A 26449-nucleotide genomic window follows, 5' to 3' on the forward strand; every position below is an offset into this window, starting at 1 on the left:
AATGTAAAATACAGCTTTTTATAAAAGCCAAAGGGAAAATTAAAAAGCCAGAACGTTTTCTGCTAAATAGCATTATTAATCTTCTAGCATTATGAAACATTATCACCACAAGTACCAGGTGCAATATTCCATAAAAATTGTGAAGATCAGGGAAGTGAAAATTTCAGATATTCTCTAAGGTACCATTCTAGTAAGCTGAGGAACTAGGCACTATATTATCTATTTAATCAACTCCTAAGCCATAAGAATTTGGCCTAAATGGCGAGTGACTATGTCCACTTTGTTACTAAGCATATTCTCCAGTATATGTATACACTTTGTCCTAAATTTAAAAGGTTGAAAATGCTGACTGAAAAAAAAAACACACATAGATAAGCATAGTTACAATTTTAGACTTATAACACAACAAAGAAATGTCCCTTGAGGCCATGTCTCTTGGATATTTTACAAGTTACAAAATGCAGAATCACAAGTAAACAAACCAAAACCTTTTGTTCAATACAGCATTAAAATTACACATTTAATCACACCAATCAGAAAGCTATTAAGTAGAAGCCACTAATTTCCTAATCAGTCAGTGTTAAAATGCTTGAAGCAGCATCTCTGGTCAAACCTGTGGTAAGTCAGTGAAATTGTTAATACTCAAAAGTATTCAGGGGAAAAAAAGCACTGATGAGTTAAATGGTGTCTAGAAACTACACAAAGCAAACTCACATAATCAAATATCTTTTTAAAAGTTAGACTTAAAATAATATAAATATATTTCATTAATAGTTAGGGAATTTAAATATTTGTTAAATTTTATTATTAAATATTTTAACTAAAATATTTATTATTCTATTATTGTTTAAGAAAGTTAAGTCACTTCATTAATGTGACTTCATTAATATTTAAGAAAATTAAGTCATGGTTGGATTCATTTAATATATTTACCACAAAAATATTTAATTCAGCTTTTTTATAATAAGATTGTCTATTTAGTTTACTAGTTATAAATACAAAAATATAATTTACAAAATCATTTATCTTGTGAATCAGCTAAAATAACAGAAAGCCATCCAGTGTACAGCAAGTGACATTTTAGGAGACTCCAGTATAAAACATCTTAAGAATGGAATGAAGCCCTGGACACTGTGATTCAGCTGGGTGTCCTCCCTACAAAACAAAAGGTCACTGGTTCAATTCCCAATCAGGGCACATGGCTGGGTTTCGAGTTCAGTCCCTGGTCAGGGCATAGACAAGAGGCAAAAGATCGATATTTTTCTCTGGCATCAGTGTTTCTCTGCCTCTCTTTCTCCCTCCCTTCTCCCTCTTTAAAAGTAAATAAATAAAATCTTTACAAAAAAGGAAGGCAATGAAGATCAGTATATACTTTCAGCTGTGGAGACTTACAGGGAACATAGTCCAAATGGAGATGGTGTCAGCTCAAGTAGAAAAACTGCTTCTGTTCTATTTATTTTCACGGCATATATATTGTACTTACTCTTTGCCAGGCACTATTTAAGGAGCTTTACACATATCACAGTTCTTATTCTCATAGCAACCCTAAAAGGTAGTATTTCATCTCCACTTCATAGATGAAACAGTTGAGGCACAGAGAAGCTCAGTAACTTCCTTAAGCTAATAGGTGGCAGAGCCAGTATTTGGTCCCAAAAAGAGTCTACACCCTTAAGCATTAAGATGTGCTGCCTCCCTCTGAACAGCCCAAACCTGCCCCGGAGATTCAACCTATTCCTGCTTTTCTCTTTATCTGATTCATTCCCTTTGGAAACACAGGTATAATTACTAGTTCATGCAATAAATATTTATGTAAAACTCTTGAGAAATAAGAGCAAGAAAAAGTAGACATAGTTCCTGTTCTCATGGAGGTTGCTATCTGGTGTGGAGGGAAGGTGTTACAAAATAATTACACAAGTGAGTATATAATTGCTAATCATGATAAGCACTATGAGAAAAAGACAGGTTCTCTCAAAGTATATGACAAGGAACCTGACCTGGACTTTGTAGTCAGGGAAAGTTTCCTTGAAAAGTGACACTAAGCAGGAGCTCTAAATATGTTATCATTAACCAAGCAAAGAAGTGGACGACCTGGGAATTTACAGGCCCCTTAATTTCCAGGCAGTTATGGCCAGCTTCATTTATTGATACAGGAGTGAGAGCCCAGAGAGCTGTGCTCTGTATTTCAGAGACTTTTAAATACTGTCTGGCTTGAGGAGTCCATAAAAGTATGATGAGATCACAGGATTAGACAACTGAGGGCAAGCACAGCCAATTTGTAGGGGTGGGGTAACAAGGATGTAGCATTTCTGGTCCTCCTTGTTTCTGTCTCTCCTAATAAACCCCCAATACTTACTAAGATAAAGATAAAAATGGGCCTTGGCCAGGTGGCTCAGCTGGTTGGAATGCTGTCCAACAGATCAAAAGGTCGCAGGTTGGAGTCCAGGTCAGGGTATACACCCAGCCTGTGGGTTTGGTCCCTGGTCCAGGCCATAACTAGAAGGCAGCCCACCGGTGTTTCTCACATCCATGTTTCTCTCCTCTCCTTTCTTTCCTTTCCTTTCTCACCTCTCTCTCCTCTTCCTTACTCTCTCCCTTCCTCTCTCTCTAAAGGCAATGAAAGAATGTCCTTGAGTGAGCATAGAACAGAAAAATAAAAATGGGAAGGAACCATGAACAATGTGGTATACTATAGAGGAACTCTGTGAAAGCATAATTCCCTCAGGTGGAACTCATATTAACTACTTTCATGGCACCAATGGCTCTCCGAAGATCAAAAAGTTTTCTGTGAATTAGCCTTGACAACATTATCCCAAGGACCCAGGACTACAAATTCACCTATTTCCTGTAGCATGTGAATGGGACTTCTCTGGGCCTCTGCATTTTCTAAACTCTCAAAACATAAAGACCAACAGAGTCTACAAGAAAAGTAAAAGTATGAACAATTATGAATAGATCAGAAAGGCTACTTCCTGCCTTTTGCATGCCTCACTCCTATTAATATATTTCCCCATAGTGTTAGTTCTGTTTTTTAATAACACAACACTGCTGACTCACATTCACCATATGGTCCTCTTGGACTCCTAGGTCTCTGCTGTACTTGTGCCTGCCTAGCTAGTCTTTTCTTAACCATTATCTGTGTAATTATCTGCATGATTTCATGGCTAAGAGAAATTTGCATTTACACTTATCAATCTTGATTTTGATTTTAGCAGAAAACTTCCCCAGGTTACTACTCCATTCTCAAGCACAAGCATGCAGCCCTCTTTCAGGGCCTCATAATGTGTCACCTGACTTATTGCAAGAGCCTCTAATTGTTTCTCTGTCACCACCTTTTCCAATTATGATCCTCACTTTGCAGTCACCATGTCACGCTTCAAACATTGGAACCCATTAGACAGCTTCCCCTTGCATAGAAATGAAGCTCATATTCCTTAGAATAGCATTCAAAAACCTCCATAATATGCTCCCAACATTTTCTCAGCAAACTCTGACCCCATATGATATAAGTGTCAACTACACAAGACTCCTCACTTCTCCACATTCTCTGAGCACCTTTGGTTTTGCTTGTGTTCTCCATTCCTCTGGAATGACACCATTCCCAGCCCACCCCCTATTTCCACTCACAAAATCTCCTTAGTATTAAGGACATATTCTCTATCTCCCCACTCTCATTCAACATATCTTTCAATCCACTGTGCCTACACAGTGTTTTGCATCACTACTCCAATAAAGTAGTTCCTCACTATTGCTAAGGGTAACTAAATACCACAACCAAATACTCAATACTGGCTTGCTCAAGTTCTCAAAAATAAATAAATATAACAGTTTCAGACAATAAAAGTAGAATAAGTATAAGGTTCTCATATAACTTTTTTTGATATGTTATGGTTAAAAGTATACTCTGACAACTTCTTTGTTCAAGTAATTTTCTTTCATTGTTATATAATTATGACTATAGCACCATCTTTCCAGAATCTATGTCCATAATTTTTAGGCTATACAGTTTGAAAAAAATTGTTTTTAAATTTGTGTTCTCCCTTATTTGGTTTTCATAAATTATCTTGGTGTTTCATAGAAACAGACTCACAGATACAGCAGATTTGTAGATACCGAGAATGGACTGGTGGTTGCCAGATGTGAGGAGGTTTGGGGGCTGGGTGAAAACAGGTGAAGGGATTCAGAAGTATAAATTGGCAGTTACAAAATAGCCACAGGGATGTAAAGTCAACACCAGGGAATACAGGGTGGGGCAAAAGTAGGTTTACAGTTGTTCACAAGGAAAATAATACAATTAATAATAATAATAATAAAAGAATAAACTGTTTCTTATACAACTGTAAACCTACTTTTGCCCCAACCTATAGAGTCAGTAATATTGTCATAACTATGGATGGTGCCAGGTGGGGTACTAGAAATATCAGGGGGAATACTTTGTAAAATATATGATTATCTAATCACTATGCTGTACATCTGAAACTAATACAAAGTAATACTAAATGTAAACTGTAATTTAAAAATAAAATTTAAATTAAAAAATATATATCTTGGTATTTTAAAGCATGGTTTTGTGACCCTGATTTTATACTTGCATGTTAAGTAAATGAAATTTAAATAGCCACTGTCTCTCTTGGTTTGAACATGATCGCACTTCTTTATCAAAAAATGAATCAATAATTGTTATATTTTCTTACTGAAGAAAGCTGAACCAAACCATGCATATATGTAAATAATCCTAAAGTTTAAGTTTGAAATGTAGGGTGCAAAACCCCATTATCTAAAACCTTACTGAAATCAAAGTAAGATGTATATATAATTTCCTTTCAGGAGGAAAAGAAAGACACGAGGCAATTCAATAAATATATGTTGAAAGCAATTATTACATTCTTCTGGGATGTAAATGTAACTGGCATGGCGAGTACTTATGGTATAAAAGTAAGAGTGGTTCTGATGATTCCCAAGTGTTAATTTCAGGGGGAGCTGGGCAGCAAAGAACCTTTGCTGCCAGAGGAACCCTTTAATCTGAGCAAGAATCAAGTCTGATCACCAAGACTGATTTGGTTCCTAAGGGACCAATGCCTTAGTTGCCCTGCCAGAAAAATTCTCTTACTCAAGCTGGGTTTCCTAAGGTCAGATACATGACTCCTCTCACCGTCATTGGAAAATGTTGAAAAAAAAATCCAGACACAGAAACTGGCACCACCACAGGAGCAAAAGGATAAAGGGATTAAATGTGACGTAAGGGCATGAAAAAGAACATGAAGTGATAGAAGGCAGGAACAGAGCGTGGGCAGAGAGTTCTAAGAGAAAACACGACAAAATCCCACAACATCAAAACTGGAGGAAAGCAATGAAAAACAAAGTTGGCTTATAATCATTTTGTGCAAGGTATTGCTAATTTTTAGAAAAGGTAGAAATTTCATGACAAGGCAGAAAGGTAGAACAAGCAGGTCAAATCATTTGGTTAAAAAGTTATTTCTTCAATTCACCAACAGAATTACTTTCAGCATTTTGTTTGTTTGTTTTTTGTTTCTGTTTTGTTTGGGGTTTTTTGTTTGTTTGTTTGCCCTCCACATGCACAGAAAAGAGCAGAGACACTGCAGAAAAGAATGCTCAGTTCACCCAACAATGACAAGGTGAGGTGAACAACATGAAAATCCCAGGTGAAGAATAAAAGGCAACTAGGGAGACAGAGGCCACTACCACTAAAATCCCTGGGGCTGATGAGAGACAGGAACGAACTGAAAGCAAATGTGACCACATGCACACATATCTTCCTTACAGATACTTAGATGCATATGTTAATTTAATCACCCAGAAAACCTTGCTATAATTTTTGTTCATATTGACCATTATCCTGTGAGAAAAATATTTGTCATAATTGTGGGATTTAAAATGGTACTATAGTATCAGCAATATCTGAGTCTCTTTAGATCTTACAGTTTCACTATGAGGCTGTATATCAGTTAGGGTGGCCTGCTGAGAAGCTAAGATTGACTAAATCTACCCACACTTCCTACCAATCTGGATAGTAACACACCATAGAGTTTGCATCTTTTATTTTTTTTTCATTTCACTTACTTATTTTTTTAGAGAGAGGAAAAGGGAAGGAGAAAGAGAGGGAGAGAAACATCAATGTGTGGTTGCCTCTTGCACGCCCCCTACTGGGGACCTGGCCTGCAACCAGGCATGTGCTCTGACTGGGAATTGAACTGGTGACCCCTTGGTTCACAGGCCCACACTCAATCCACTGAGTCACGCCAGCCAGGGCAGAGTTTGCATCTTAATTGGGATGAACGTATAGTCAAAATTAACAGAATAGTGAGTGATCAAGTTCTCACCTGATTAATTCTACCCCTCAACTCTTGACAAATTAAGCTACAAAAAACCTAGGTGCTCAGGAAAGTGAGGCTAGAGATGTGAATTCAGGTGAAGTTTTCTTTTGTATCTCTGACTTTTGGGCAACTTCTCTTTCCTTTTCAACAGCCACTGCTCAGTCCCGATCAGCTTGGGCCACTCATCATGGGTATGTCTTTCTGAAAATTCTCTCTCCACATTCCCTCTCCTCAGGAAGCTTAGGTACCACCTAGTCAACATGATTAATGCCTAAATCAGAAGAGTACCTGAGGGCTATTCACTTATGAGTCCTTTCAAACATTCCAACATTATAGAGATATTTTATGGCAAAAGAGGTCTTAATCATTACAATTGGGAGGACAGTTTCTCAACTTTTCAACAAAGATGACACTGTGCAGCCACACAGGAGCTTGGAAGAAATATAAAATGAATCTTTACTAACTTATTGTCACTGTTTTTAATTGTTTCTGGAAATATCTTTTCAGTGCCTTTTTAATCTCTCTTCATATTTGATCTATCTCTTGAAAGTCAAACTCTGTTAGCATTTAGATCTGAGAATAAATTATTACTTATTAAAATAAATATATATAAGATTATATCACTGTATAGTAAGGTCAAATCTAAGAATAAACGACATAAAAAGGTGTACAACTGCAAAATGCCCAATTTTATGTGCTACTTATCACAACTTCTTCCTGGTTATGAATTTTTCTTTCTTCCTGATTATAAAACAAAATGTATTCATTGGAAAAATAGCTTTTTATTTTGAAAGAATTATTTGGGGCTTTTTATTTACTAAGTTCATTTTTTTAAAGATTTTATTTATTCATTTTTTTTTTAAAGAGGGAAGGGGGGAGAAAGAGAGAGAGAAACATCAATGTGCAGCTGCTGGGGGCTGTAGCCTGCAACCCAGGCATGCGCCCTGATTGGGAATCGAACCTGCGACACTTTGGTTCGCAGCCTGAGCTCAATGCACTGAGCTATGCCAGCCAGGGCATATTTACTGAGTTAATTAACCAAGGAATAGATAAAAACACTGTTCATCATACATTTCAAATCTTTTGTATGTATAGTTTCTTACTTTATTTTGTCTTATTTTTTACTATTTAAAAATGTATACCATATGTAATCTATCAGTTGTTTACTTTTAAATCTCTTCATTTTTTATGCTTAGAAAGGTCTTTCCTACTCAATATCAAATTAAATAGTCATGAAGATTTTTTCCTAGGTTATTATTGTAGCAGTTTTTCACAAATTAGATTTTTAATTTTTTACCTATTAACTGTCTACATATCATAATTACCAAACTTTAATATAGTCTGTTTGATAAAATGAAAAAGTTATGATTTTAGAAACATTATGTAAGACTTTGCAATACAATAACTCATGGAGTAATTGGTTAATTCAGCATCTCTAAGCACACCATGACACACACGGTGGTTGAATCCTTTAGGCTGGAGAAGTCATTTACCAAATTCAGTGTATGTGACAGATTTCAAGAAAATCCTTTTGTTCTTTTCAATACCATTATTTATTTGGAGAGTTAATACTTAAAATATTTACTAGTATAAAATAAAAATTATTAACATGATTTTAGAGACTCAAATATCACCTTTAGAAATCTAATAACACCCTTCTCTGTACATACTCATTTGTCAGTACTTACACACCTTGACTGTCCTGGACCTCGGTGTAATGTTCTAAGACACCCTGTTGTGTATTATTGCAGGCATAATACAAGTGCACAAGGAGACTGCTTCTGTTGTTGCTATGGAAATATCATTTAATTTCCTAATTTGTAAGTATACAAATGCAAAATCATAGCATATGATTATTTCCCAAGTTTGGAAACCCAATCTATTGTTCACATCTGAGGACAAACTCTTCATGTTTTCAACACTTTTGTTCAAAGTAAGAATTAAGAACTTAACCAGTCTTGCAATTCAACACTTATAAATTGATTTGTTGTACACGTGGAAATGAAAGAATGGAACAAGGAACATATATGTAAGTCATTTACTCTTCTCTCTAAGCAAGATATAGGAAAATACCTATTTACTAACAAATAAAAACAAGTCATGGCATTAATGTAACAAAAGGATTTCTTTAAATCATAACTTCTTTAATGGTTATGATAGCAAAAGGTGATTACAATTATAAAACTGGGCTTTAGCAATCCATCTGCTATATAAAGCAAGGCATAAATGACCTCTTGTTCTTTCCTCCGTCCACCAAGGTTTGTCTAACTTGGGCTTTACAATAAGGTAGAAATAACAAATTATGCAGATGAAGCACAAATTTTAAAAAGTAGTAACATTCTACAATCCATTGCTTTCTACCTACTTTAAGACACTGATTTACTAATGAACTCCCTACCTAGCTAGAATGATTTCCCACTCAAGTAGTTTGACTTAAAACAAAGCAAAACTAAACTAAACCTTCCCTTTAAACTACCCCCTCCTTTGCCTTTCAGCATCCAACTCTACCAAACAACTCTGAAACTCAAAACTTCTAGTTTGTCTCTTCTTAGTATTGCCTCCATTCAATATTATTTCAGATTTCTGAGCTGACCACTGGCCTAAAGCTCCTCTGGCAAAGGTCAACACAGGATCTACTTCTTATGTAACAAATCCCGCAGCCATTCTTGACTCTTTACCCTCCTTGATCTCTTGTCACCAACTGATACATAATAGTTTTTCACTTTGATGGAGTCCAACTTACATTTTTTGTTTCTTCTGCTGTGGTTGCTTTTGGTGTCACAACAAAGAAATTACTGGCTTAATCCAAGGTCATGAGAAGTTTGGTGTCACAACAAAGAAATTACTGGCTTAATCCAAGGTCATGAGAAGTTTAATCAAGTTTTATTCTAAGAAGTTTATAGTTAGTTTTTTACATTTAGGTCTATGGGCATTTTAAGGGTTTTTAAAATACATAGATTTATATTAAAATATATATATATGTGGGCTGAGGGAAGGGATACAAGTTGTCACAGTACCATTTGTTGAAAAGACTACTTTTGTCCCATTAAATCTGTCACCCTTGCTGGCGGGGGGGAGGGGACACTGGCCATAAACGTATGGGTTTGTTTACAGATGCTCAATCCTATCACACAGATCTGCATGTGTACACTCATGTCTGTACCACACAGTCTTGATTACTGTAGTTTTATAGTAAGTTCTGAAACTGAGAAGTGTGAATCGTTCAATTTTTTTTAAAGCTGGTTTGGCTATTCTTGCTTCCCATATGAATTTGAGCACCAGGTTGTCAACATTGGCAAAAATGGCAGCTGGGATTTTGATTGTGATAGCACTGAATCTGTAGATTAATTTGGGGAATGCTACCATCTTAACAATATTAAGTCTTCCCATATGTGAACACCAATGTCGTTTCATTTCTTTTTATCTTTCCATTTCTCTCCATAATGTTTTGAAATTTTTAGTATACAAGTTTCCAATATTTATATATTAGTAAATATCTGTACTTTTTGAGTGAAAGGCAAAGTACTAACAGTATAAGTTGCTTAATAATTATAACAAGGATAGAAATAAAATCTGTTTAAAGTTAACATTCCACCTGAGAAAACTTTTTGTCACATACCTATAATTTTAAATAAAACATTTTTAAATAAACTACTGAAAAGGAATATTTATATATTAATTGGTTTCAGTTGAAAACAATTCTGCAACAGTAAGTTAAGATGAACAACCATAAAATGTAACACACCTGGATTTAAGAGATCAGCTACTCATCACAACAGCACAGGAAATTCTCTCCCAAGGCAGCCAAGTGTCAGGATAATTTTATCAGAAAAATTGATCTCAAATTATTTAAACATGCTAGAACAAAAAACAGCTATATGCTGCTCATTGAAATTCTGTGTTCAAACTTAGGATATTAGTATCATTGTAACATACTTATTTGCATAATTCTTTATGGACAGACAGAACTAATATAATATTAACTGCATTTTCATAAGTTGATTTAGTGATTCAGCATTAATAAAAATATCTTACAATTCTATGACTTGCCACTTGCTATGTTCACATCCATATTTAATATTCTATAAAGAAAACCCTTACTTTCAATAGCAAATTTATATCATCTACAATATCTGATTATGGATCATAGGGTTTTGATGTGGTGGGTTCATTAGTGATAAATCAGTACTGATATGCATGCATAAAGCCTAGACCAGACAAATAATTATAGTTGGTTCAAGGCAATTTGCCCATTTTCTTAATTTGTAGAGTCATTGAAAGATTTTCATTCAAGCTAAACCGTTTTTTATGATAAAAGAAGATCATGAAAATAATGCCAAAGTTAACCTTCCCTTGAAGTCTGAAAAAGATCTAGTCCCCAAAAAATAAGTTCTGGACCAGAACAGGATACTTCCAAAGCTTCTTAGTTGTGAACTGGCTGCAGACTTGGTATTTAAACATTTCTTAAAAAGCAATGCAGAATGTAGGGTGAACATGGTATTCAGCATAACAGCTGCAGTACGAAAATATGACAAAATAATACTTAAAGTATCAGACAGCCAAAGAATAAAGATGTTTAGGGAAACCTCTGAGAGTTTACCGTCATGAATATTGTAAGTATGTTATCACCACCATTGGAATGCTGTTCACTCAGCTCAGTTCAAGCTCTAGAAAAGACACAGCCATGTCACTCAAAAGTCCCACACAAAATACCACTTTAAAATACACATAAGGGCCTATAAAAGGGCAAAGTAAACATTTGGAAGTTAGTATAAGAAATCCAGGTTTACACTGCTTATTCCAAAGAGAAAGGTTCATAAACATACTGTCATTTGAATTAGTATAGTAACATTTGGGATACTAAGGAAGAGACAAATACTGAGAATAATTTGTAAAACAGAAAAGTGTGTTTAGACCACAGTACAATATACTTCACATATGAGGAATTATTCATACTAAACCTAAGACAGAAGAAAAATAATTTAAAATTTGAAGAAAAATATGAGTAACATTTTATCATGTTCATGCATGTGTATATATATGTATATATACACACACACATATATGAACCATGAACTATCTCTTCTTAATAAATGTCACGTTTTTATGTCCTGCAGTATCATACATTTTTTCTTCATAGGAAAAAAACATGCCAACAGAGAGACTATAAATTAGAAAGCTGTTACTTCTCCCTCAAATTATCTTTAATTAAGTATAGTATCAGTTAAAATACCAAGGATGTGATTTATGAAATTTGAAAACCTACTTATCATATCTTTCTAAAGAAAAGGTACAAAAAGAGACAAGAAACTTTGGGGGGAAAAAACACATCACTTACCAGGTATCACAAGAAACTGTAAGCTATGACAGTATATCATTACTTCAAAAACAACCACAAAATTCTTTATATCCAGAGAATAAAAAGAAGTCTTGTAAATTATAATAAGATAAATAATCCAGTTGAAAAACTTAGATAAACATATTAACACCTCATCACAGCACACACAAAACTTCAAGCCACTAGGGAAAAAAAATGAAAGAAAATGAGAATCAACCTCTCTATAAATCAGAGAAATAAATTCATATAACAAAGAGATACCACTCTTACCTATTCATTGGTAAACTTCTTTAATTTTAAATTAATCATGTATTGGTAAAAGGGTAAGGAAATAGGCACTTCCAGATCTACTGGTAGAATGTAAATTATTACCATTATTTTGAAGAGCTATTGGGCATCAACTATTAATATCTAAAATACATATACCTTATGATTCCAAAACTACAATTACCAGTTTACACTTTTTAAAAAATCTAGTACATATGGATAAGAAACCACAGCATTGTTTAAAATAGAAAAATATCAGGAACTTAATGTCTATGAAAACATAAGGATTAAATAAATCATAATACAATCACACTACAAAATAAGAGGCAGCAGTTAAAGAAAAATAACGGTGTATATATTCATGTTACCAGCTAAGCTATATGTGAAGTGAAAACAAGGTAAAGAATACCATTTAAATAAATATAAAAAAAATCTCAATATATAGACACTGACCACCTATACCTTTGAGGAACTCTCCTGGGCCTCCCAAAGTTAACCTCCTGCCCATGGCACAGCCCATATTTGAAGGCAGATAATACAAATATTTTATCTCTGTAGGTAGCCAAAAACTGGAAACTTGCATTCCAATAAATGTTGTGTTACATAGAAATTAATATGGAAGAAGACTTTTATTATCCTATGAAATGCTCAATATGTTTACTTAAAAAAAATAGAACACACACACACTAGTGTGTGTGTGTGTGTGTGTATATATATATATATATATATATATACCTACGATCTCAGCTTTGCTTTAAAAAGATTTTGACATGATAAACTCAGATATACTCATGGGGAAAAAACAAAAACGAATAATTAGAAATTCACCGAATGTTCACTGGAGAGTTGGACTTCAATAATTTTTATTCTCAAATGTCTTTTCCTTGTTATTGTCTAGATGTTTACAATGGACATGTATTGATGCAAGTTCAAAAAACATATGTGTTCTTTTTGAAACAATACATCTTCCATTGTTGCATTCTTAAGATACCCCTATGCAGATAGTGTCAAAATATTTCCTGATTCCCAGCCTCTCCGTTTACTCCAGTCCCACTTTTCAGCTGTCTCCAGAGCAGTTAGCAGAGTCCCAGCTTCAGTGCTCCTGGCTGTGATTTCACCTCTCCCACTGCTGAGCTCCTTAATCCCATGGTCCTGCTGGCTAAGCTCTGTCCCAGTTCCCAGATCAAGGCAGGGCTGAATTAAAAGGTACTAATACAAAGTCATCACTTCCTCCATCTCTCTCCCATCCATTACTACAGCAATGCTTCTGGTTCTGTGTCTACCTGGGCTTTATACCCACACCACTGTGGAGTATCAGGTTCTTTCTGGTATTAAACTGTTCAGGTACTTTTCAGTCTACTAGGTTGTCAATTCATGAGGCCAAGAACTACTATATCTTACTCATATATAGATCCAGGCTGTGTTCCCAAACCAGTGTTTTTAATAACTTTTTTAACCAGAAATCTGCAGGGTTTGTTCAAAGATAGAATGAGTTCAGAGATTTAATTCAATCAGTTAGCACTTATTAAGGAAGTAATGTGGGCCCAGAATTATAACAGAAATATTAGGGGAAAAAGCAAGGTATGGCTCCTATCCTTGACAAAGTTAGAATCTCAAGTGGTTGAGAACACCTTAAAAAAGAAGAATAATTACTGTTTTAGTTTCTGCCTTAACAAGCAAAACATGAAAGAAAATCTTCTTGCCTGAGGTCCTGATTTCACAGATGGGCAAACTGCAATCGAGTTTGCCTGCTTGGATTCCAGACTACTGCCAGCAGGGACTTCTGCCTCCTGTCCCAACTCCATGGCCCCCAGGTGCCCAGCTCTGCTTGTCATTATTTGCATGCTTGCCCACTTTGAATTATTCCCTTGGATCTAAACTCCCTCCCCTTCCAGTTCATGCTGTGAACTAGTATCTAAATGTCTTCGTTCCTCTTTTCCTACAAACCTAGCTTTCTACTTCAACTTCGTTGTCACAAGTCTGAGAACATCAGACATGTTTCTGAATCAAATTATAACAAACACTGCTGTTTGCTTACCCAACCTTCCTGCCCCTCCCTTTTTTAACAGAACTGCCATCAACTTGTTTTTCCCCTTCACTTCCTCCACACAGCCATGTGCTTCAGGCAAAGCTCACCCAGACCCCAGACCCAGACCCAGCCCAGGCAGGGGGACCCTGGTTAGTCTAAGCCTATTTGTTCATGGTGTCCTCATCCCCCGTGCTGCTGACTGGACTACGGATGGCTATGTGACCCAGTGCTGGCCAGTGAGATTAGAGGTTAGGAAGCTTTTGTCAAAAGTTGCCTCATTTTTACGGAAGAGACATTGATGCTGTGTGATATACTTAGAAGAGCAGCCATCACAACACTGGCTGAGTTTGAGGTCTGGACACAGAGGGCATAGAGTAACAGAGATGGTCAGAGGGGAGAAGCTATGCCTAGATCTGATGCCTAGAGCTGCCTACCTCTGGATTTCTTGTTATGTTTGCAAATAACTTTAAATGTTTATGTTTACAAATATTTTTAAATGTTATGTTTACAAATATTTTTAAACCCTTTCCTCTACTGCCAGGTTACACATAGTAAATAGCACATCTCTTTTAAAAAAACAGCGGCATCTTTGTTTTCTGTTTCAAACAAATAACTTTAAAATGGGAATCTGGTGGAAGTTTGGATTGGTTTTAGTTTGAAGCTAATATGAGTAAAACTGATATTAATTTTCATGTAAAAGTCTTTGTGAATATGTTTTAATTTCACCTGGGAGTGGAATTTTGGGGTTGCATGGTAAGAGTATTTTTAGCATTCAGGGTGGCTGCCGAAGTATTTCGTAAGGTGTTACATTCCCACCAGCAAATTATGAGTGCTTCTGTTATTTCACATCCTCTACAAAACTCGATATTGTCAGTCTATTTAAATGTAGTCATTCCAGTGTTTGTACAATGGTATCATACAGTGGTTTTTAAATTTCATTATTTGGGTGAATAATGGAGTTAAATGTCTTTTCATATGTTCACTGGTCATTTGTACATCTTCTTGTGTAAAATATCTTTTCAGATATTTTGTTCATTTTTAGTTGGACTGTGTTCTTACTGAGATACAAGAGTGCTACACATAACTAGAATAGTCCTTTTTCAGGTATACGGAGATACACAGGTCCAGCAAATCAGGTGTCTTTTCAAGTGTTTTTTTAACTTTGATAAAGTTTAATTTATCCTTTTCTTATAGTTTTATGATTGGTGTATTTTGCATGCTAAGGCATCTTTGTGTGACCCTGAATCACAAGATTGTTTCCTGTATTTTCTTCTCAAAGTTTATATACTCAAAATCATTTACAAATCTCAAAAACATTATGCTCGATGAAAGAAGGGTACATATTATATGATTCAATTTCTATCCATTTCTAGAACAGGAAAACCTAATGTATAGAAATAAAAAGCAAATCAAGCGGAAAAGAAATTTTGGGAGCAATGGAAATATTTTATATCTAAACTGCAGTGGTGGTTACACAGGTATATTTGTCAACACACAATAGTACTTTAAACGGGTTTGCTTCATTATACATAAAATATACATCAGCAAATTTGATTACAAAAATTTTAATGGGAATTTGGAGCTGGATGGGTAGAAAGACTGACAACCATATAGTTTCTATAGGATAGGATTAAGGGATAAGCAAGACAAAAATATTAACCTTAGAGTATATATAATTTCTTAAATAAATATCTTATTCTAAATGAAGAAATGCCATTTAGTCTTTCCATGACAGTGGCATCACTCAAACAAGCCAACTGTACTTTAGGCTGGTCCCCACAGGAAGGTGGCAAATGACTTGTACCTTCAGTTCAGGAAAGATTTCGAAAAGGAAAAAGAAGGAAGGATGGGGAGGTAAGGAAGGGAAAAATGTTTCTTAGTTCTCCCTTGGTCCAGAGGCTCTGTGAAGCTAAATTTGAAATTTTATTGAAAAAGGGAAAGCATGTGGCACTGAAGATGAAAGGTTTTCTCATGTAGCAAGCAGTTTATGTTTCAAAATAAAAAAACAATGGGACATAGTAAGTAAGAAATAAGTCATTATGCCATGAAATTCTTAAGAAAAATTACATGTGGAATTATAGAATTTTATAACTAGAAGACACTCTATAGATGATCTAGTTAAAGTCACTTAAAATAAACATCATTAAGCTTCAGAAATTTGAAGCTTACCTAGTCATATAACTAATCAGTTGTTGAAAACCCAGAGGAAGAGCACAGATGTCTTGATTCATCATTCATTGCTTTTATAAAATTATAATCTCTAGCCCAATGCTCTACACAGAACAGGGATTTAAAAAATTCCTGTTGAATGAATTCATGGTAGGCAATGTGATTTTTAAAATATATGGAACATATACTTAAATAGAGAGATAAATTTAAATGCAGACTTTTTTCCAATGACTTATTTTTTTTTAAGATTTTATTTATTTTTACAGTGAAGGGAAGGTTGGGAGACAAAGAGGGAGAGAAACATCACTGTGTGAGAGAAACATCAACCAGCTATCTCTCACACACCCCCAATCGGCGACCTGGCCCACAACGCAGACATGTGCCCTGACTGGGAATTGAACCAGTGACCTTTTGGTTCACAGGCCTGCACTCAATCCACTGAGCCACACCAGCCAGGGACTGATGAGTTCTGTATAGATCTGTTTATGCCATTTCTGCATATTTAAGAGAGAAAAAGATGTATTTTGTAAAATAACTTCAGTAGGTATCAATGCCTGAAGAAAAAATGAAGAGTCATAGTAAACTTTCAAGAATTGTGAACTTCCCACTCCTAGTACTAGGATTAATGATATTTACCAACCACTTCAGGCCCTGTGAATTAAGATACACTTGGATGACTGGCTTCTCACCAAAATATTGTCTAATCACAATAAAATCAGATGAGACCATCAGACTGTTTTGTCATTTATGGGAGGTCATTGTTGTTTCTGTGTAGGTTGTGAGAGAACAGACATGTCTCCATCAAGAGTTCATGGCTTTAGTTGTGAAACACCAAAGGGTCATGAAAAGAAGATTTTGAATTTACTGCAGATATGGAATAAACAACATCAGCCCAATTTACACAACATGAACATATCAAAAGTGTCCTATTTATGTCTCTATAGCCCTTGGGATCTTATAAAGTTAAGTCATTTATTTTACCAAACTCTCAATCGCATGTCTATTTATTTAATGTAGGAATGACAGAGTAAGTTAGGGTAGTGGCCCCTCTGGACCTCTGTCCCAATCAGGAAGCTCCCACAAGTGTTGTATTACTTGATTCCTCCCCAAAATCCAAGCAAACAAAATAACAAGATAATGAAAAAAACAGCAAGATACTGAAAAACAAGCGCTTGGTTTTATATATGTTTTTCATCTGTGACCTAGTTCTAAAGACTGTTAACTGAAAAAACATGCATATGTATACACATATATGTCTATATATATATATGGATGCTTTACAACAACTACAACATGAATTGTATCAGCAGGAGAGCAAAGATATAGAAACCCCTAATTAAACAGGCAGCTATAAATTTTCAGCTCGAGATGAAACAAAATGAGCTCATTTCATCTCATCCTTACTGCACTTTTCTGTGTGGCCACCATTTTCCGTTCACAATAACTGATTTCACTCCCATTAATGCACATTGTCTTCACAGCTGAAAAATAACTAAGAGTTGTACACTCAGGTAGCCTTTAAACAAAAAGGCATAAGAGTTCTATAAAATTAAGCTTTATAAAGTCAGACTATCACTTCACTTTATGTTTTTTATGATGTGTTATAAGTAATAATTTCAAAGAGTTACAGAATGCATATTTGTGGTTGAGTTAGAACTCATCTCCAAGGTAAAATTCACTTATAAGGAAAATGAAATAAAAGTAAAATTTGTCAAAAATCACTGGTGTTTTAAGATGAAATTGACTAGAGGTAATACATTTGAAAATGTTTTATTTAGATCTGCTGAATCTTTAAAACATCAGACTATTGATAAAACATCAAAGTATAAAATAAAAACGCTACAGTTTATGTCCTGTTAAACTGTTGGTTTTTTGATATACATTCAGGTTCTATTTATCTTAAGATAACATTCAGGAAGCCAATTTTGTGTATGATTAGAACTACAAAATTGTAAATATAACAAAAGCACCATGTTGGAGAAAGCAATGAAATTGTGTCTATTTAAAGCTGATTAAACATGAGCACTATAAACACTGACATTTGTTCTCTGCAGGTAAAATTCTCTGGAAACCCTTTTTTAATAAAATAACTTAATTATATCACTTATGCTGTTGGATAAATATTTCATGGATGTACATTTCAAAACAGTTAATGAACAGCAACCAAAAATAAAGGTTTACCAACAGACTTAGCCAGTGAGCAACTGCCACCCCACACTAAGAAGATATTTAACTTGCTCAGTGCACATTCCCAGATAGATAGATGCTCTATCTTCATCCCTCCTTCATCTCCCAGTAAAACACGTGAAAGCACATAACCCATTTGGAATCTTTAATGACCTTGAAGACTCACCACCCCCCCCCCAAAATGGGCTGTGGTATTAAGCAAAGTCAACAACAAAGTGAACATAAAGTTCTTGAAAATATGATAACCCTACAAACAATGGCTTCATATAAATCAACATAAAATAATCCTGGTTATTATTCTCCAAGACATAGTCCTGAAATATTCATGGGTTAAGGCAAAAAAAGATAGGGCTGTGGTAATCATATTTACCATAATGTTCATAACGTTAAATCTTTGTTGTTTAAAAAGGGCAAGTTGTCTTTATGCCTTGAAGTTAAATAAAAGGATTAAAGCAATAATCTGGGTTCTCCCTTTGACACAGACCTTAGATTCCTTGGTGTGTTGGGATGGAGCTTTGGGTGAGATAAAAAACAAGCTCCTCTGGGTAGCTGTACATTCATTCTCTCATAAAATGCACCTTGCACAAGAAGTTGTCCTAGCCCAACTGACAGTGTCACTCTGACTGTATATATCTAATATCTTTTAATAAACTCACCAGGATGTCAAAAATTTCAGTAACAGTCTTCCCAACACACCAGGCTTCTTCCCTCTCTGCTTTGCCAGCTGTGGTACCCACTATGCATGAAATTCTTCCCAGGAGTCTCTGCCCAAGCTCAGTCTTTCCCTGTCTACAGAAACATCGATCCTCTTCGGAACTCCTCTAACACTTGGTCTTCATTTCTTTCCAGCACATAATCAGATATGGTCTTGGATTGTTTTTAAACCATTTTTCCTAAATATAATTATAATTATGCTTACTTAATATGTACTTTGTTTGTACCCAGTACTGTGCTTACCACATTTAACCCTTAAAGCAATCACATGAATCAGATGCTACCATAATTCCCATTTTGTAGGTAAGGAAAAAAACTTAAATAGTATACAAGGGCACAACACTCTACTACTTAAGCAGAGCATGTACTTAAACCTAAAGCTCTCTCCAAAGATCTCATTCTTTGCTACTGTGAAATATGACCTCATGCAAATGCCTGTTTTCCTCAACCAGAATGTAAGCTAAGGAGAGTGTCTTTTACTTCTTTCAAATACTCCTTTCCACTTAGCACAGGGCTAGACAGGTTTTAAGAGTTCTGAGTGAGGGAAGCACAAATGTTTTATTAATTTTACTCAAGTCTTTCTCAAAATCATGCTGTAGACAAGTATTTTATTTAATAACCTTGTGTATTTTGTTTTCACTAAGTAGATGAATGTTTACAAAGGGGACAAATAAAAGGTACCTTTCTTTTCCTAGTAAGTACAGTATTAAAAACTGAGGCACACACACGCCCACATTGCTCTGTATAGCAAACTGCAATAAAAAACAAGCAGGCTGACAGGGGAGTTGCCTCCTCCCCACACTCACATCTATGAAGCCCCACAAAGAGCAGTAGAAATATTGGAAGGGAAAAGTCATATGAAAGTACATTAGGATATGACTAACTTATTAATTTCATACATAATCACTATCAAAGTTTCTACTAGCTTCATGGCATTCCAGAAAAACGAACATCATCAACAACAATAGCACACACTCTCATCTACAACTGTGTCCATTACTTAGTAATGTAACCATTCAAACACAAACAGGGTTGACTGCAATTCTGCATCAAGATGTTGCTAACACTCATAACTGAACTAAACTTCTACCACAATAGCTTTGGAATCAGCCAAGCCATTAATAGAATTGCATTCCTACCAAGGGGAGTTAGGGCAGGGGGTGGGTCCATCATTCCTAATATCACACACTTCCTAAAAACTGATTCAGATGATTAACTGTAACAGCTCCTAATCAAATTAGCACTCAATCACTTTGAAAGGTAATTCTTTTCATCTCAACTCCTGCTTCATAGTCTCATAAAATGCAAAAGTGCATATTGCACCACTGGCATATCATAACTTAAAGAAAAAGAAAAAAATCAATAATTTGCTCCACAGAATAGTTTTTTTACCTGCAGGTTCATTGAATCCACCATTAATTTCAGTCCATACCACACAACCATTAAACACAAAACACAGCTACTTTACAGATATTAAGATTATTTATTAAGGAGACAGTAGGGCAAAATACAGGCTTCTACAGACTCCATTTTTATTTGTACTTATACTGTTTGTTGACCTTTCTCACTGATGAATACGCTAAACATTCTGAGGCATGGCAGTCCCGCCAAATATAAATAAACTTTTTCAGCAGCAATGCTTGCAAAAAGGAAAACTGCCAAATTACTATTAACATATGTAACAGAAGGGATTGGGTGTAAGCTAAAGAAAGCAAAGTAAAATATATCATTTGGTGAAAATAAGTGATGAAAAACAAGTGAAATTTTAAATTGTTAATAATGATCCCTAAGCTAATTCAACTCTGCCATCAATGTAAACCACAAAGAGAATCACAAAGCATGTTTCTCTTCAAACACCTGCACAATTCATGTATGGTGGATGAGAGGGTGTAAGGTCATCTGCTAAAGGCTACAATGCAGCTAATGCTATCAAAATGGTATATGTATAAGCCTGCAGAGTATAACCTCATTACTCTGAAAACTGCCCATCCATGGCCCTCCTTTAGAAATAACCCATAATGAACAAAGTGCATTTCTTCCATCCTTCTGCTCCCTATTTTCCCAAATCAGTCCACCTTAGTGTTTTGTGTGCTGACGAAAACATTCCATAAATAATAATGTGGGCACACGCATTAAAGTTTAGAGAGTGTCTGCCTTTGAAGTAGACAGAGGCAGGACTAAGGACACACGGGTTCAATTCCAAGCCCAATGTGAGGCGGGTGGTTTGAAAATATTAATTCAAAGAGGCCTAAGGAAAAGGACACAAGCGACCACTGCCACCACCCTTCCTCTCCCCTCCCCTCTTTCTCTCTTGTTCTCTTGTCTTCTTTCCTCGTGTCTTCTCACAGGGACAATCAAAGCAGTGAAAGCTGGATTTTAAATTAGTGAGACACACACTGGGAATATGTAATTCCCAGGAGAAATAAAGAAACTGCTACAGAGGGGTAGAGGGGTTTGTTGGCCACATGTCAAAGTGACAACCCTCCCCGCCCCCACTAACACAGCACAAATCCATAGATTTTTCCTCGAGCCTCTTCTCTTTACAGTTCCTAGTACTCTTTCCAACTTGGCCCTTAATCCAAATAACATAGGCATATGCAAGGCATGAGCTGTTCAAGAGTGTCTCCCAGTATATGTGTCCAATTTTCTGGAAGCCCCTGAATCCGGACAGTTTAGTAGGCAAGGGATCTGCCACCAGGGAAGGGGTAAAGAAAAGAAAAAAAAGAGATGAAGACAAGAGGAAAAGGATGCAGAGCTGCGCTCTAGGGCGAGCGGCTGAAAGGAAGACAGGGAAGAAAGAAAGGGTGGGAAGGAAGTGGGGCTGGGAGAGAGGAAGAAAGGGATGAAAGAAAGGCTGGAAGGGAGAAAGGAGGGGAGAGGAGAGAGGGATGTTGGGAAGGATGAGGGCGGGAGGGTTGGAGAGCCGGGAGGGAGGGGAGGATGGAGGGGATGGGAGGGAGGCAGGGAGGGAGGGAGGCAGGCAAGGATGGAGGATGCTCTGCTCGGGACTCACCTCTGTGTGTCAGTGGGAGTTTCTTGCCTCCTCCTCTTTCTCGCCGGTACCTAGCAGCTGGAGGGGTAATCACAGAAGGGCTGGAGAGGCTGCGGCAGCGACAAGGGCAGCAGCTGCTGCAGCTGCCTCTGGCCGAGGTGCGGTGCCTCCTGCTCCGCCTGCCAGCCCGGGTCTCCGCCTCACTCGAGGCTGGAAGCAAAGCCTCTCCCCCCTCCCCCTCCCACTCCGCGTCCTGCCGGAGCGCAAGCAGCAGCGGGCCGGATCACCGCTAGGGGAGGCAGTCAGTGCGCAGGCGCAGCCGCTTGCTCGCGCGCCCCCGCGGGCCCCCTTGGCTCCGCGGGACTAGGGGGAAGCACCGGGAAGGCGGGTGGCGAGAGCGCGCAGCGTAAGGAGCGCCAGGCGGGTGGGGTGGGGCGGGGCGGGGCGGGGGCGGAGCTAGAGAGGCGCGGTCGGGTTCGCCCCGCAGGTGGGGGAAAGGGGACAGTGGCCAAAGGGGCACTGCTGAAGGGCGCAGGTGCTGTGTCCATGACAACAGCGTTACTCTGAGGGCGGGGACCCGGAACTGAGTTGCTGGGGAGCGCGAGGAGCCGCACAGCGACCCAGCGCGGGAGAGATCCTGTAGGGGAGAAAGGGACTGGGTTTGCTGAGTAGGAGTAAAGGGTGAGCCGTGTAGAGCGCAGCCCGTGGCAGGAGGAGGGCAGGGCCCGAGTGCAGTGGAGGTAGTGACTGACGCAGGAGGCCGATTTGTTGGGACCTGAAATCCCAAGGAGAGGAGGATTGGACTTTAAAAGGACCTAGAAGAAGATGGGAGTTTCATAACAAACGGAGCATTTACTCATTTAAGAAGCCTTTGTTGAGCACTGTCTCTGCGGAAGACATTATAATTATTTTATTGATTGCAAGAATATTACTGAGCCTCCAGTTTGTACCAGGCACTCTACTTTTTCATTTTGAGATATCCAAACATGTTTAATATTTTGTTTTGTCCTGATGGAGATTACACTTTACTTGGGGGAACTAACACAGAGATCGAAGGGAGTATATATGTTCTTCCCACTACCATCAACTGGGGCATGATGGTAGTGAAATGTAACTTACAGAAACGCTGAAACCGAAGCAGTGCACAGCTACATTCATTCTGGAACATAAGTTACAGTTATCTTTGTTCTGCTACAGTTCCAAGTGACTTTTTTTAATCAAGAGAGGAAAATGAAGACAAAACCTATGTCAGTTTGGTTTGACACAAGTGATGCTGCGCTCACAGCATGCTGCCTGTCTGGTCTCCTTGCCCACCAACAACATCAATGTGTTTTCTTATGCCTATACTTGTATGGCTCTATATTACTTAATACACACATTTTTTACACTCCTTCTTCATTGGCTATGTCAGCTATGTTATATCCCCCTCTGGTTCTTAAGCTGGTATCCACAATTGTTTGAAAATTACATCAAACCCAAGTGTCTTATTTTTCTCCCGGCAATATCATGAGAATTCTACCTCTGTCCATTCTTCTATCTTTCTCATCCAATATCTTCTTGCCTTACTTTTCCTTTTCACCACCACTTTACCAATTTAAAAATTTCAGGGAGAAAATTGGAGTCACCAGACTTAGGCTCAAGAAAAACCTCCTTAGGCCACAACGATGTTTCAGGACCATGGACAGCGGTGGAGCATGCTCTTCCCACTAAGCTTTTTCCCTAGTGAGCTTATAGAAACAGGATAGCCGCCAAAGAAGGTACAGGATGTGCTTCAAGAAGGAAATGCTGAGCGCCAAATGATTTGTGTGTGCCAGAAGATGTAATCAGGGTGGAATAAAGAAAGAACGTACCAGAAGTAGGATGGAAGGAAGTAGGCTTTTTACCTAGACTTTCAAGAAAAATTAGGTAAGATTTAGGGATTTATCACAGGGCTCTGAAGTGGTAAGAAGGGGATAATTTCTCCAGGGAGGTGCTTGAATATAAGTAGGGATACTACACAGTATCTTCCTGGAGGTAGAGGACACCTCTGATTTTAAATGGTCCAAGAATGTGGAAAATATAAAGTAGTCTCAGTTAAATGAGGTAGAATACTCTAAAGGATTGGCTCTTGTTGTTTGTTGTTGTTTGTTGTTTGCTGTTACTGCGATTTTTCATTCTCTAGTCAGGCTGTAGGGGATAAACTAAAAACCACAGGCCGAAGAGTTATCAGACAAGTTCATCTCTTTAATGTCCAGGGTTTTCATTTATAGCTTTGTATATTGTTTTAAATTAGGCTTAAATTTACAACTGTGTTTTAATTGACAACAGACAGAAAAAAAACTAATTTAGACCAATAGCTGTCTTGTCAAAGTAAGATTTCTTTCTTTTTGTTTTGTAATAACTTTTAAAATCTTTAAATATTACTTTTAAAATATAAGTCTTTATCCATGCAACTACTTTAAATTTTAGTTAATCAAAATAACAGCATAAAAGCCATCCTTTATTTCTCAAATCCTTGGCCTCATTCACTCCTCCTTCAAAATGCATCAAACTGTTTTCTGTCAATTGGATGGTAATAACAAATTACTGAGGCAATGCATTTAAGTCACCAGCAGGCAGATGGCAGCTAAGGTTTTTGTTCTCTGCCTCCAAAGAATTTACTAAGTCTCTTATGTATCAAATAAAGGGGAACTACAACCCCTAGATACCCTATGGAAACATCCAAATTGAGTATTATTTTAGCCATATTTATTTCTCTCTGATAACGTTCCAAACACCCTTGTGTACATAGTGTTTATCATTGAATACTAAAAAGCTATCATTTTATTTGTCCCCATTCTGAACCAAGGTGATAGTTTTTTATCTTTATTTCTTTACTTTTGAAACTACTTTGTGAGTCTGGCTGTTTTCAGTTTTCTTGATTTAAGTGTTATCCTTCATTTCAATGACATAAACACATACAGCCCTCAGAAAAAAACAAGCAGCTTCCTCATTCCCTCACTCATATTAAAGATTTATTCTAACATAAATGAAAAACAAAAAGAATATTGTTAAAAGTACATTATTGTGTACAAATGAAAAAATATATAATATGTAATTAAAATGCAATTTAACCTGCAATAATATGACATCCAGATTTTTAGAATAGACATCAACCAATACTGCCAATCCTAAGTAAAATCATTCCTAGTACCTATACAGTTAAATGTCAGGTCTGTGCACACTGGAACCCTCATTCAGTCTGTCAGCTCCTGAAATTTCTCTATCAAGTCCTCCTGAGCAATTCATTTTTTAACTAGACTTTACACTTGATAGCAGTTTTAGGTTCACAGCAATTGAGCGGAAAATACAGAGTTTCCATATAGCTCCTGCTGCCACCAAGGCCAAACCTCCCCCACTATTGACATCCTGTACCACAGCATTACCTTTGTTAAAACCAATGAACCTACACTGACACATCATTATCACTCCAAGTCCATAGTTTACACTAAGGCTCATTTTTATACATTCTGTGGGTTTTGACAAATGTATAAAAGGCACGTATCCACCATTGCAGTATCATACAGAACGGATTCACTGCCCTTGAAACCTTATATGCTCTGCTTATTCATCTTTTTCTTTCTCCAGCCCCTAGCAACCACTGATTTTTTTACTATATTCATAGTTTTGCGCTTTATAGAATATCATATAATTGGAATCACACAGTACATAGTATTTCATACCAGCTTTTTTTATTGTTTGTTGTTCAAGTACAGTTGTCTCCATTTTTTCCCCACCACATACCCCCACCCCACTGATTCCCACCTTCCACCCTCAATCCTACCCCCACTTTGGCTTTGTCCATGGGTCCTTTATACATGTTCTTTGACAATCCCTCCCCTTCTTTCCCTCATTATCCCCCTCTTCTCTCCCTTCTGGTTACTGTCAGTTGTCACATTGGCTTCTTTCACCTAGTAACATGCATCAAAGCTCCCTCCCTGTCTTTTCATGGCTTAATAGTTCATTTCTTTTTAGTGCTGAATAATATTCCACTGTTTAGATGTTTCACAGATTGCTCATTCGTTCACCTACTAAAGAACATTTGGTTGCTTCTAAGTGTTGGCAATTATGAATGAAAATATATGTAAATTTCACTTTTTAAGAACCTTTGAAATATGTCAGACTCTGTTACAGTATTTGTTACATGTGAATAGTACCTCAGGTTTTCTTCCTACATGATTGAGTCTATTCTCACAAATCTAGCAGTAGATTTCTTCACTCGCCTAAAAAACAGCCAATGGAATTCTCACTTTTGTTCTTTTTATGTACTTCTCTCATTACATAAATATATGTATGTATGTAACTTGTTCTATAATTCTTGTTTTCTACTTATCCTATCAACTCTAATTTTCCTTTTTAAGCATATTTATACTTTGTACCTTCAGATAATTGTGTGTATATAG

General features: G+C 36.8%; 1 protein-coding gene across 4 annotated transcripts in view; it reads right to left on the minus strand.

Annotated features, from left to right (window-relative positions):
• CTNNA2 (catenin alpha 2) overlaps nucleotides 1–22306 on the minus strand; it is a 1104880-nt gene extending 1082574 nt beyond the window's left edge. For 3 of the 4 annotated variants that reach the window (XM_045827747.1, XM_045827750.1, XM_045827748.1), the window contains exon 1: nucleotides 22050–22164. The gene's annotated coding sequence lies outside the window, so the exon portion shown is untranslated. Of the gene's footprint in view, nucleotides 1–22049 lie in introns of all 4 variants that reach the window. The other variant, XM_045827749.1, reaches the window with a different exon arrangement.
• Between the last annotated feature and the right edge of the window lie 4143 nt (nucleotides 22307–26449).

This window comes from Phyllostomus hastatus, unplaced genomic scaffold (assembly GCF_019186645.2).
Source record: "Phyllostomus hastatus isolate PE091 unplaced genomic scaffold, TTU_PhHast_1.1 phas_scaffold_78, whole genome shotgun sequence".
In the NCBI taxonomy this organism is placed as follows: domain Eukaryota; kingdom Metazoa; phylum Chordata; class Mammalia; order Chiroptera; family Phyllostomidae; genus Phyllostomus; species Phyllostomus hastatus.